An 11730-nucleotide genomic window follows, 5' to 3' on the forward strand; every position below is an offset into this window, starting at 1 on the left:
AACCAAAAAGGTGGATTGCAAAATATCATATCCATCCAGGTAAACTTCCCGAAACAAAGGCAGGTGGTTCTGACGGAAATGATGTCTTCACTTATGGCAACTTTACCCCCAACTCTCTCTCACAAATGCTTCTGCCCAAAATTTTGTAAAAGTACCTTTTCACAGTAACCTCGGCTACTGCAGTCATTTGTGTGTGTGTTTTTAATGTGCAAATACACAGTGAACACTTGAAAGTAAATCTTAAGACATCAGGATGCAGGTTATTAGGACTTGGATTTGGATTCTTATTTAATGGTTTCCTAAGTAAGGGATATTGATTTTTTAAGGAGTTTTCAAGGAAAAGCAGAGTGCAAAAACCAAGAAGATGAGGATGTTGTGCCATAAAATAAATAACAGACACACTGACCCTAAACCAGTGAATTAATTTCTATTTAACCACAAAACAAAATTTTCTATTAATATTATAATTGTCAGGTATTTTCAATAACCTTGTCAGTTTTTCAGTCATAGGTGAAATCATTTTTTAAAAAATTATTTCATTTTGGTATAAGGTCTCAAAAATAAGATGGGAAAATATTAACCTAAGACCCAGCAGTGTGGTTCAGCCACTAGTTTCTTCTTTGGTGACAAAAAGAATCAGACAAGACACCCTTGATGGGCCACTCTAAACATTTATACTGCAAAGACATTTGGGAAACAGCCCAGACTCTGTCCGGCATATCTGCCTCCCTTCTGCTTCAGGGACCTTGGATGATCTAGGGCCCATGACCGAGGCCTGGAGACCTTCACTAATAACCACTGATTAGGAAATCTGGGAAATTCTGATGATTTCTTTTCTAAGATTTTATCATGTGGATCTAATCCAAGTTTATTCCATAAGTCTAAAGACAATGAAATACTCTCTGGAGCAGGAAGACTAAAAACCCAAAGAAAACACTTTTGACTCAAAATGTATATTGGTATAATAATTGATCAGTTCTTTGAACCCTGTCTAATCTTCTCAACATAGAAGAAATAGCTTCAGTATATAAATAGGGTCTAAAATGGTAATTTAATTCCTTAATATTCATGATATATCAAGCATTTTTAGATTGAGACAGTTTAATATACAGTATTACTAAATGAGTAAGAATATTATTATACAAAATCTTTAATTTTAGTATGAACACCTTTAGCACTTTAGGAAAAACACACATACATACACATGCACATCTTTTTGGAGGGTATGAGATAAGGATTTTCCTAAATAACTAAACAATAATAGAGAATTAGAAACCACATAAATTACTCATTTTTAGGAAACATCCAGTTAACAAAACATCCAGTCTATGACCTGGCAAAGAGAATAATCCTATGTCAAAGGAAAGACATATTAGTATTATGTTTTAATGCTCTTTAAAAATCTACATAATTAAAAAAAATTTTTTAATGTTTATTTATTTTTTTGAGACAGAGAGAGACAGAGCATGAACAGGGGAGGGTCAGAGAGAGAGGGAGACACAGAATCCGAAACAGGCTCCAGGCTCTGAGCTGTCAGCACAGAGCCCGACGCAGGGCTCGAACTCACGGACCGTGAGATCATGACCTGAGCGGAAGTCGAACGCGCAACTGACTGAGCCACCCAGGCGCCCCTAAAAATCTACATATTTAGATCAAGCAAAAAAATGTTACTGGGATGGAAACTGTTTTTAAGACTCTTAAATAATAATATTAAAGCATTAAATTACTATAAGAGGAGATATATTTTGCAGTTTCACAAGAAAAATATTTTATGATCTGATTTATACAGAAAGAAAGAATTTGTCTTAAAATGGAGTCTTTTATTTACCTCTTCACACTGCTCATCAAAACATTGGACTCATATGTTCAACATGACATAAGAACAAATGTTTTCTGAAAAGTTTCATTAAAAATCTCATTTTAATTGCTACTTTCATAAATGGCAACCACTCATTTCTTAAAATATTCAGTGTGAAGAACACTTTATCTTGGGTACACATTTACAAGAGAACAGTAGCTTTAAAATAAAATATACATGTGGGTATCTGGATGGTTCAGTTAGTTAAGTGTGGTACTTGGCTCAGGTCATGATCTCATGGTTTGTGAGTTCAAGTCCCACGTTGGGCTCTGTGCTGACAGCTCAGAACCTGGAGCCTGCTTCGGATTCTGTGTCTCCCTCTCTCTCTCCCTCCCTAGCTTGTGCTCTGACTTTCTATCTCTCAAAAATAAATAAAAACATTTTTTTTAAAAAGTGGTAAGATGGTAATTTTATGTTATGTGTATTTTTAACACAACAACACAAAAGAAAAAGTTAGCTTAGTAGTATTATCACAACTACAGTTATAATTTAATGTGTAACTTTGGTCAAACAAATGTTTGCATATACTTTGCATGAAAAATAAAATCTTTTTACCAAGCCAGGTATAAGGCATTCTGGGAAAATACCTATGACAGCTTTAAAAAGTAAAAGCAAATAAAAATCAACAGTATTCAAAGGGGAGAAAAAAGAATGAGAGTATGATCAATGAAAATATAAACCGGAAATTAAGAGGAAAAAATGAACAAAACCAAAAGTTGGTTTTTGAAAGATCAATAAAAATGATAAGCCTCCAGCCAAGCTAAATAAGAAAAAAAAATGAGAAGACAAAAATTACTAATATGAATAAAACAAGAGACAACACACACAGATCACACAGACATTAAACAGATAATAAAGGAATACTTTAAATAATTTTATGCTCACAAATTTGATAAACAAGAAGAGTTTTAAAATATAAGATTCATCTATATGCTGCCTACAAAACAACTCATTTCAGACTGACAGTGAGAGAAAGAGAGGGGTTGAGAAACACAGCATCGAGTTTGCACAGGAGGAAAATCTCTCTGGACCATGGACTGGGGAGCAAGAGACACTGAATGTCGCAGGGGGTTTTTTTGCAAACAGTGTTTGGAGCTCGAACTCTCAGGTTTTGGAAGTGCGCAACTTTCTCTGGAGCAGAGCCATGGCGTGGCTCCTGGGGAGGAAGAAGCTGGCCTCTGACTGTACAACATGGTGTAGGGATCTCTGGTGTGCACTGGGAGAGAACAGTCCCCTTCCTGGACAGTTTTCGAAGAGGGTATATTGCCTCCCCAAGCACAAAAGACCCTGCAGGCACCAGCCAAATGCCTTTCATCAGCAGGGGACAGAGGTACCCCCAGAGGGAATATAACCTTTGCTGCTTTTAGAGGTGCTACACCACAGATTCTGTGCACTGTGCAGGAATGAGACTGTATTTCAGGACAAAGGACTTCAGACACAGCGTCAAGAGGCTCTACTCTGGAGAAGAGGAGCAGATCTGCACTGAGCCAGGTCCTTAAAGATATCAAGTTTAGAATCTCCCTCACACATCAAAGAAAAAACACGGAAGAGTTGTGGTGCGGGACGAGCTGACCGCCCTCGCTGTTCTGTGAGGGCTGCCTGAACAGTGAAGTTGTCAGATCCCCTGCCCAGGGACAAGAGACTGGGGAGGTGCCATATTCCCCCCAACACCAACACAGTGGGACTTCAGAGAGCAACACGGCAGCCCCCAGTGAAGGCGGGACCCACTCACACCAAACCCAATCCCCCATCCCTGGCAACTGCTTATTTACTGGGGCAAGACTGGCTCTGGGTCTCCAGAACAGCACGGCCAGCACCTCCCCATGCACCAAATGCACTGAAAATCCAGGGCTTCAAAGTGTCACCTGCAGTTCTGCTGGAAATAGGACCAGTCTTACGGTTTTTTTCGTTTTCTTCTTCTTTTTTTCTTTTGGAATCTGGCTCAGTGTCTTGTCTTTTTTTTTTTTTTCCTTTCCTCTCTCTTTTTTTTTTTTGGATTAGGCCTTTTTAAAAAGTCATTTCTTTTTCTTTTTTCTTTTTTTTTTCCTTTCTTTTCTCTTTTGAATCAGTCTTACAGTTTTTTGATTCTCTGTTTGGGTTTTGTTGTTGTTGTTCCCTTTTCTTTCCACTTTTTTGGGGATCAGCCTTCCCCCCGCCCCCACCACTGTTTTTTCCAGGCTTACTTCAACAAACAAATCAAAGCACACCTAGTTTAAAGGTCCAAACACTCCCCACGGCAAGCAAGGAGGAGTCTGCAGAGAATTGACCAGTGGGGAAGGACAGCCAGAATGCAACAGCAGAGTGCACACAGCATACATCAGAAACACTTCCTGAAATGCCAGACCCTGGACAGTGTATGACACCTTTTTAATATAGCAGTACTCCTGGGGGCAGGAAACATAACATGCTTTTAAAACATGCAAAAGGCAGAAAGTTAGCCAAAATGACAAGACAGAGGAATTCTCCCCAAAAGAAAGGTCAAGAAGAAATCACAGCCTGAGATTTGCTCAAAACAGATATAAGCTATATATCTGAACAAGACTTTAGAACAACAGTCATAAGACTACTAGCTGTGCTTCAACAAAAAGCATAGAAGACACCAGGGAAACCTTTCCTGCAGAGATCAAAGACCTAAAAACTAGTCAGGCTGAAATAAAAATTGTTATAACTGAGATGCGAAACCAACTGGATACAATCACAGTGAGGACTGAAGAAGCACAGGAGAGAGTAGGTGATATAGAAGATAAAATTATGGAAAATAATGAAGCTGAAAAAAAAAGAGGGCAAGGTAGTTAGTAGATCATGAGGGGAAATTTAGAGAACTTAGTGATTCCATGAAATGAAACACTATCCATACCATAGGAGTCTCAGAAGAAGAGAGGGAATAAGAGCAGAAGATTTATTTGAACAAATTATAGCTGAGAACGTCCCTGATCTGGGGAAGGAAACAGGTATTCAAGTCCAAGAGGCACAGAGAACTCCCCTCAAAATCAACAAGAACAGGTCCACATCATGACATATCATACAGAAACTTGCAAAATACAAAGATAAAGACAGAACTCTGAAGGGTGCCTGGGTGGCTCAATCAGTTAAGCATCCAACTTCGGTTCAGGTCATGATCTCACAGTTCATAAGTTTGAGCCCTGTGTCAGGCTCTGTGCTGACAGCTCAGAGCCTGGAGCCTGCTTCACATTCTGTGTCTCCATCTCCCTTTGCGTCTCTCTCTCTCTCTCTCTCAAAAATAAATAAACATTAAAAATTTTTAAATAAAAAAATTTTTAAAAAGAGACAGAACTCTGAAAGCAGCTAGGGACAAAGGTCCCTATAAGGGTAGACACATAAGGTTTGCAGCAGACCTGTCCACTGAAACTTGGCAGGCCAGAAGGAAGTGGCAGGAAATATTCAATCTGTTGAATAGGGAAAATATGCAGCCAAGAATCCTTTATCCAGCAAGGCTGTTGTTCAGAATAGAAGGACAGAAAAAGAGTTTCCCAAACAAAATCTAAAGGAGTTCGTGACCACTCAACCAGCCCTGCAAGAAATTTTAAAGGGGACTCTCTGATCTGAGGGGAAAAAAAAAAAAAGGAAGACCAAAGCAACAAGACTACAAAGGACCAGAGGACATCACCAGAAACACCAAATCTTCAGGTCATACAATGGCACTAAATTCCTACCTTTCAATAATCACCCTGAATGTAAGTGGACTAAATGCTCCAATCAAAAGACATAGGATATCAGAATGGATTTAAAAAAAAAAAAACCCTAGATCCACCCATATACTTCCTACAAGATGCATTTTATACCTAAAGACACCTGCAGATTGAATGTGAGGGAATGGAAAATCATCTGTCATGCTAATGGACATCAAAAGAAAGCTGGAATAGCCATATTTATATCAAACAAACTAGATTTTAAAACAAAGACTGTAAAGTCTGAAGGGGAGGGCAGGCAGAGTTAGCAGCCCCCGAGGCTCTCCCACTGCTCATCCCTTTCTTCTCTTCTCCCCCAGCCTCTTTCTCTCTGTCCCATAACTTTTCTCCTGAAAACCCCTTATGTAGCCAAAGGAAAGAGGTAAGGGGAACGCTCTCCCCTCCCCCCTCAAAACTCCCCCCAATTTTTCCAATCCAGAGAAAGCAAGGGAGTGAGCGGGCACCCAGCTGACCACAAACCTGCTGTGCTGCAAGGTGGACCCTGTCTTCAGGGCCATGCCGACGCCAACCTGCTCTATGGTGACAGCGTTTTACAGAACTTGCTCACCATCGAGGAGCACTATCTTCCTAGTGCTCCTACTTCAAATGTGTGCAGAAGGACATCCAGCCCTACATGTGCAGGATGGTGCCACCTGGATGCTGGAGGTCTGTGAGGAACAGAAGTGTGAAGAAGAGGTCTTACCTTTGGCCATGAATTACCTGGACCGCTTCTTGGCTGGGGTCCCAACTCCTGGGTGCTATCTGCATGTTCCTGGCCTCCAAGCTCAGAGACCACCCCTCTAACAGCAGAGAAGTTGTGCATTTACACCAACAACTCCATCAAACCTCAGGAGCTGCTGGAGGGGGAGCTGGTGGTGTTGGGGAAGTTGAAGTGGAACCTGGCGGCTGTCACTCCTCACGACCTCATCTAGCACATCCTTCGCAAGCTGCCCCAGCCCAGCAAGAAGTTGTCTTTGATCCGCAAGCATGCACAGACTTTCATTGCTCTGTGTGCTACCAACTTTAAGCTCGCCATGTACCTGCCATCGATGATTGCAAATGGAAGTGTTGGAGTCGCCATCTATGGGCTCCACCAGGATGAGGACGTGAGCTCACTCACCAGTAATGCCCTGGTAGATCTGCTGGTCAAGATCACCAACACAGATGTGGACTGCCTCAAAGCCTGCCAGGAGCAGATTGAGGTGGTGCTGCTCAACGGCCTGCAGTATTTCTGTCAGGACCAGGGGGATGGGTCCAAGCCAGAGGATGAACTGGACCAGGCCAGCACCCCTACAGATGTGCGGGATATTGACCTGTGAGGATATAGTCTGGCCGCATGGGAGGGATATGTTCACACCTGCTGTCTCCTTTTCTCTGGTTGTGTTTTGTTCTTTGTGTTTTAGGATGAAACTTAAAAAAAAATTCTGCCCCCACCTAGATCATATTGAAAGATCTTTTAGAAGAGAGAGAAAAACGTCCCATATAAATGGAATAACTAAAAGCATTTGGTGGCTATTTGAAGTGCAACAGAAGGGAATCCCTTCTCTATGCAAACAGTTATTGTTTGAGTATGTTAAAATAGTAAAATGCTTACAGGAGACCCTGCAGACTAAAGAAAATGTACGCTGCAAATATGGGAACAAATTAGAGGAGGCTTTTTTTTTCATGTTATGACTAGCATGTCCACACCCCTTTTAGGATAATTTCAAGGAACTGCATATGCCATTTATGGCATCGTTAGATTGCGAAACAATGAACTCAAGAAAGAATTAGAAATAAGGGACGTGAAAGGGGAGGGAGGACGAAATAATCTGTCAACGCGGTTGAACCATTTTGGATGTGGAAGCACCTTTGCTCTCGACTACCTGTTTGTTACTAAGTCAGGAGCGTAGCTGAATCTCTAGTTGCGAACTCTTGCTGTCTATGGTAGCTGCTACCTAAAAGAGAGGTTTTATTTTGTCGGCTGGACACAGGCGATTGGGTCCTGGGTTTCACGTGTTTTTTTGACATCATGCTTCTTCTTCCAAACATGGTTCATGGCAGACACCACCATATTTTTATCAAAAGGGGCAATTTCGCTTTGGGCCATAACCAAAACGCCTATAAATGGAGGCAGATGGAGACCAAGGGTGGGATCTGGAATGGAATCTTTTCTCTTAATGTGTTGAAGAGGGTGATGTGATCTTGGCATCCTTTATTTTTTAAAAAAACTGATTTTTGGTGCTGATTGGCATGTCTCGTCTACAGCTTAGCGTTGTTATAAACCATCCCATTCAAAAAGCACTTTGAAAAATTGTTCCCATGCATACCCCTGGCTCTCTGGAGGGCTCCAGATCGAGCAGTCATGGTGTTTCCTGTTCCCAGTGAACCCCTCTGGTTAGGGCTGCCGGTGGAGTGCCTGAGGAGCCCAGTGCAGTAGGTGAGGGAGGCCTAGTGGTCCCCTCTGGGGCAGGTGCCACGTCGTCCCACAGGTGCCAGGTGCTGGCTTGGAGGCGCGGACGCGGTGCACGGGGAGGTGTGAGCCATCACGACCCAGAACTAGCCAGGGGGGTGGTGGCCACCCAGGGCTGTCGCTTCCCCCTGTGTGCACGCTTTGGTTCTCTTGCTTTTGTTGTTGTTGTTATTTTCTTGTTTGAAAAAAAAAAAAAAGGAATGAAGGAGGAGCCAAGATGGCGGAACGGCATGGAAGCTTTTTGTGTGTCTCACGTCCATGAAATACTAAACAGACCAACACTAAACCATCCTACACACCTAGAAAACCGACTGGAAGATTAACACAACAATCTGCACAACCTGAACCACAGAATTCAGCAGGTACACGACATGAAGAGCTGAACTTGGGGAGCAAGAAGCCCTGAAAGGTAGGGAACCCCTTTTGCAGGAGGAGAGAGGACAGAGACTGGGGAGGGGGGGAGCATACGGGAAAAGCACCCCTCCCCAAAAGCAGCTGGAGAGAAAGTGGAAAACTGGAAACAGCTTCAGGGACTAAACTAAAAAGGGAGAGACGAGAAAGGAGAGGGTTTAAATTCCATTAAGACTGTAAACAAGGGGAGCACAAAGGCTGCAACTCTGCAGCTCGATACCTGGCGGTGCTCTGGTGGGAAAGGTGAATCCCCAGGAACAGAGTGGGGTCCAGGAGGTTCTCGGGCCACACCGGGAAAAGCAGTTCCACTGCTGGAAGGACATTTGGTAGAGACTGTTGAAGCCACCTGGTCCCAGCAGACTCCGGAAGGCAGCCACATTCGCTGGTGCTGGGGCAAGGTTGTTGAGGGTGAAGCCTGGTGCCAGATGTGTGTTCCGATTTTCCACGGTCCCTGAAACACTGAGGCTACACAGCCTTGGGATTTTTTGGGGGGCAGGCTGGCACCTGGCTGCAGTCTCAGGGCACCGGCAGCAGCAGGGTCCAGCGGGTGTTCCTGGGTGCAGCCAACATTCGGCCGTTGCTCATTCACCATTGCTCGTGAGACCCTCCCGCAGAGGGGCAGGGCGGGTCAAAGCCTCAGTCCTTCAGAAGAAAGGAGCCGGGGAAAACAGCCGCATCTGAGACAAAACTCGGGAGAGAGGTACTGCCTGGGGCCTGGTCACGGAGAGTCGAAAAGCGGGGAGGGGATGAGAGCTGAAGACGGAGGACCGGAGCGCGATTTGCTGATCCAGGAGAAGAGACTGGGTGGCTGGACGGCGCCATTTTTCACCGCTCCTGCACATGCACATGCGCACCAACGAGCACTGCAACAATCCACCCCAGTAGGCTAGCAGCGCCATCTAGGGGAGAGTGGAGCTGTTACACCGAGCCCTGCCCAACTGGGCCAACTTTGCTCTTCAAGAACACAAACCTCACCGCCGGCTTAAGCTATGGGCTATAAAGAGCTACGTGGACTGTAAAGAGCTACGTGGACTGGCCTCTAGGGGAAAACAAAGCAATTTCAGTCCTACTCCAATCTGTTAGCTGGTTCATCTATTCAATTTTTTTTCTTTTTCCTTTTTCTCTTTTACAATTCTTTTCTTTTTCTTGAATACAGAAAGAGAAAAAACTCATTTTTATTTTCAATTTTTATTAAAAACATCTGTCTTTAATTTTTATTACTATATTTTTACTATATTATTACTATATTTTTATTACTATATTTTTTTGTGTAAATTTTTTCAAATTCTACTTTACTTCCATCATTTTATTTTAGTCTATTTCAGTGTACTCACCTTTTCAAATTTTCAAACAATTTCCTTTTTTTTTTCTTTTTCTTTTTTTCTCTTTTTCATCTCTTTTCTTTTTCTTGAATGCAGAAAGAGAAAAACTTCATTTTTACTTTCAATTTCTTTTAAAAATATTTTTAATTTTCATTACTATATTTTTTGCTTTTATGTAAATTTTTTCAAATTCTATCTTACTCCCATCATTTTATTTCAGTCTACTACAGTGTATTCACTTTTTCAAATTTTCAAACGATTTGGGTTTTTTTGTCTTTTCCTTTTTTCTCTTTTTATCTTCTTTTCTTTTCGTTTCTTTTCTTTTTTCTTAAATACAGAAAATGAAAAAATTCATATTTCTTTTTAATTTTTATTAAAAATATTTTTCTATAATTTTTTTCTATATTCTCTACTTTTGTGTATTTTAGTCTACTTTAGTGTATTCATTTTTTAAAATTCTCAAACAATTTCCTTTTTTTCTCTCCCTCCCCCCCTTTTTTTTTGTTTGTTTCTCTAATCTGTCAAACCACTTCCTCCACTCAGACCAAAACACACCTAGGATCTAGCATCATCTATTCAATTTTTGTGTGGGTGTGTTTTTAATTTTTCATTTTAATATTTTTTTAATTTTAATGTTTTTAATTTCAATTTTTCTACCTCATTAATTCCTTTTCTCCCTTCAAAATGACAAAACGAAAGAATTCACACCAAAAGAAAGAGCACAAAGAAACGACAGCCAGGGACTTAACCAACACAGACACAAGCAAGACGTCTGAACCAGAATTTAGAATCACAATAATAAGAATACTAGCTGGAGTCAAAAATAGATTTGAATCCCTTTCTGCAGAGATAAAAGAAGTAAAAAATAGCCAGAATGAAATTTAAAATGCTACAAATAAGCTGCAATCACGGATGGATGAAGCGGTGGCAAGGATGGACAAGGCAGAACAGAGAATCAACTATATAGAGGACAAACTTATAGAGACTAATGAAGCAAAGAAAAAGAGGGAGATTAAGGCAAAAGAGCACGATTTAAGAATTAGAGAAATCAGTGACTCATTAAAAAAGAACAACATCAGAATCATAGGGGTCCCAGAGGAGGAAGAGAGAGAAATAGGGATAGAAGGGTTATGTGAGCAAATCATAGCAGAAAACTTTCCTAACCTGTGGAAGGACACAGACATCAAAATCCAGGAAGCACAGAGGACTCCCATTAGATTCAACAAAAACCAGCCATCAACAAGGCATATCATAGTCAAATTCACAAAATACACAGGCAAGAAGAGAATCATGAAAGCAGCAAGGGAAAAAAAGTCCCTAACCTACAAGGGAAGACAGATCATGTTTGCAGCAGACCTATCTACAGAAACCTGGCAGTCCAGAAAGGAGTGGCAGGATATATTCAGTGTGCTGAATCAGAAAAATATGCAGCCAAGAATTCTTTATCCAGCAAGGCTGTCATTCAAAATAGAAGGAGAGATAAAAAGTTTCCCACACAAACAAAAATTAAAGGAGTTTGTGACCACTAAAGCAGCCCTTCAAGAAATATATTAAGGGGGACTCTCTGAGGGGAGAAAAGATGAATATATATATATACATACATATATATATATGTATGTATATATATATGTATGTATGTGTGTGTATATATATATATATACATACACATATACATATATATGTGTGTGTGTATACACACACACACACACACACACACCCCAAAAGCAACAACAGATTAGAATGGACCAGAGAACACCACCAGAAACTCCAACTCTACAACCATCATAACGCCAATAAATTCATATCTTTCAGTACTCACTTTAAACGTCAATGGACTCAATGCTCCAATCAAAAGACATAGGGTAACAGAATGGATAAGGAAAAAAGACCCATCTATATGCTGTTTACAAAAGACCCATTTTAGACCTAAAGATACCTACAGATTGAAAATAAGGGGATGGAGAACCATCTATCATGCTAATGGTCAACAAAAGAAAG

The 11730-nt window shown here is 41.1% G+C and overlaps 1 pseudogene; it reads left to right on the plus strand.

The window, feature by feature from the left end:
* Positions 1–3002: 3002 nt before the first annotated feature.
* LOC122467766 lies at positions 3003–6875 on the plus strand (annotated as a pseudogene).
* The last annotated feature ends 4855 nt before the right edge of the window (positions 6876–11730 follow it).

Source organism: Prionailurus bengalensis, chromosome B3, assembly GCF_016509475.1.
Source record: "Prionailurus bengalensis isolate Pbe53 chromosome B3, Fcat_Pben_1.1_paternal_pri, whole genome shotgun sequence".
In the NCBI taxonomy this organism is placed as follows: domain Eukaryota; kingdom Metazoa; phylum Chordata; class Mammalia; order Carnivora; family Felidae; genus Prionailurus; species Prionailurus bengalensis.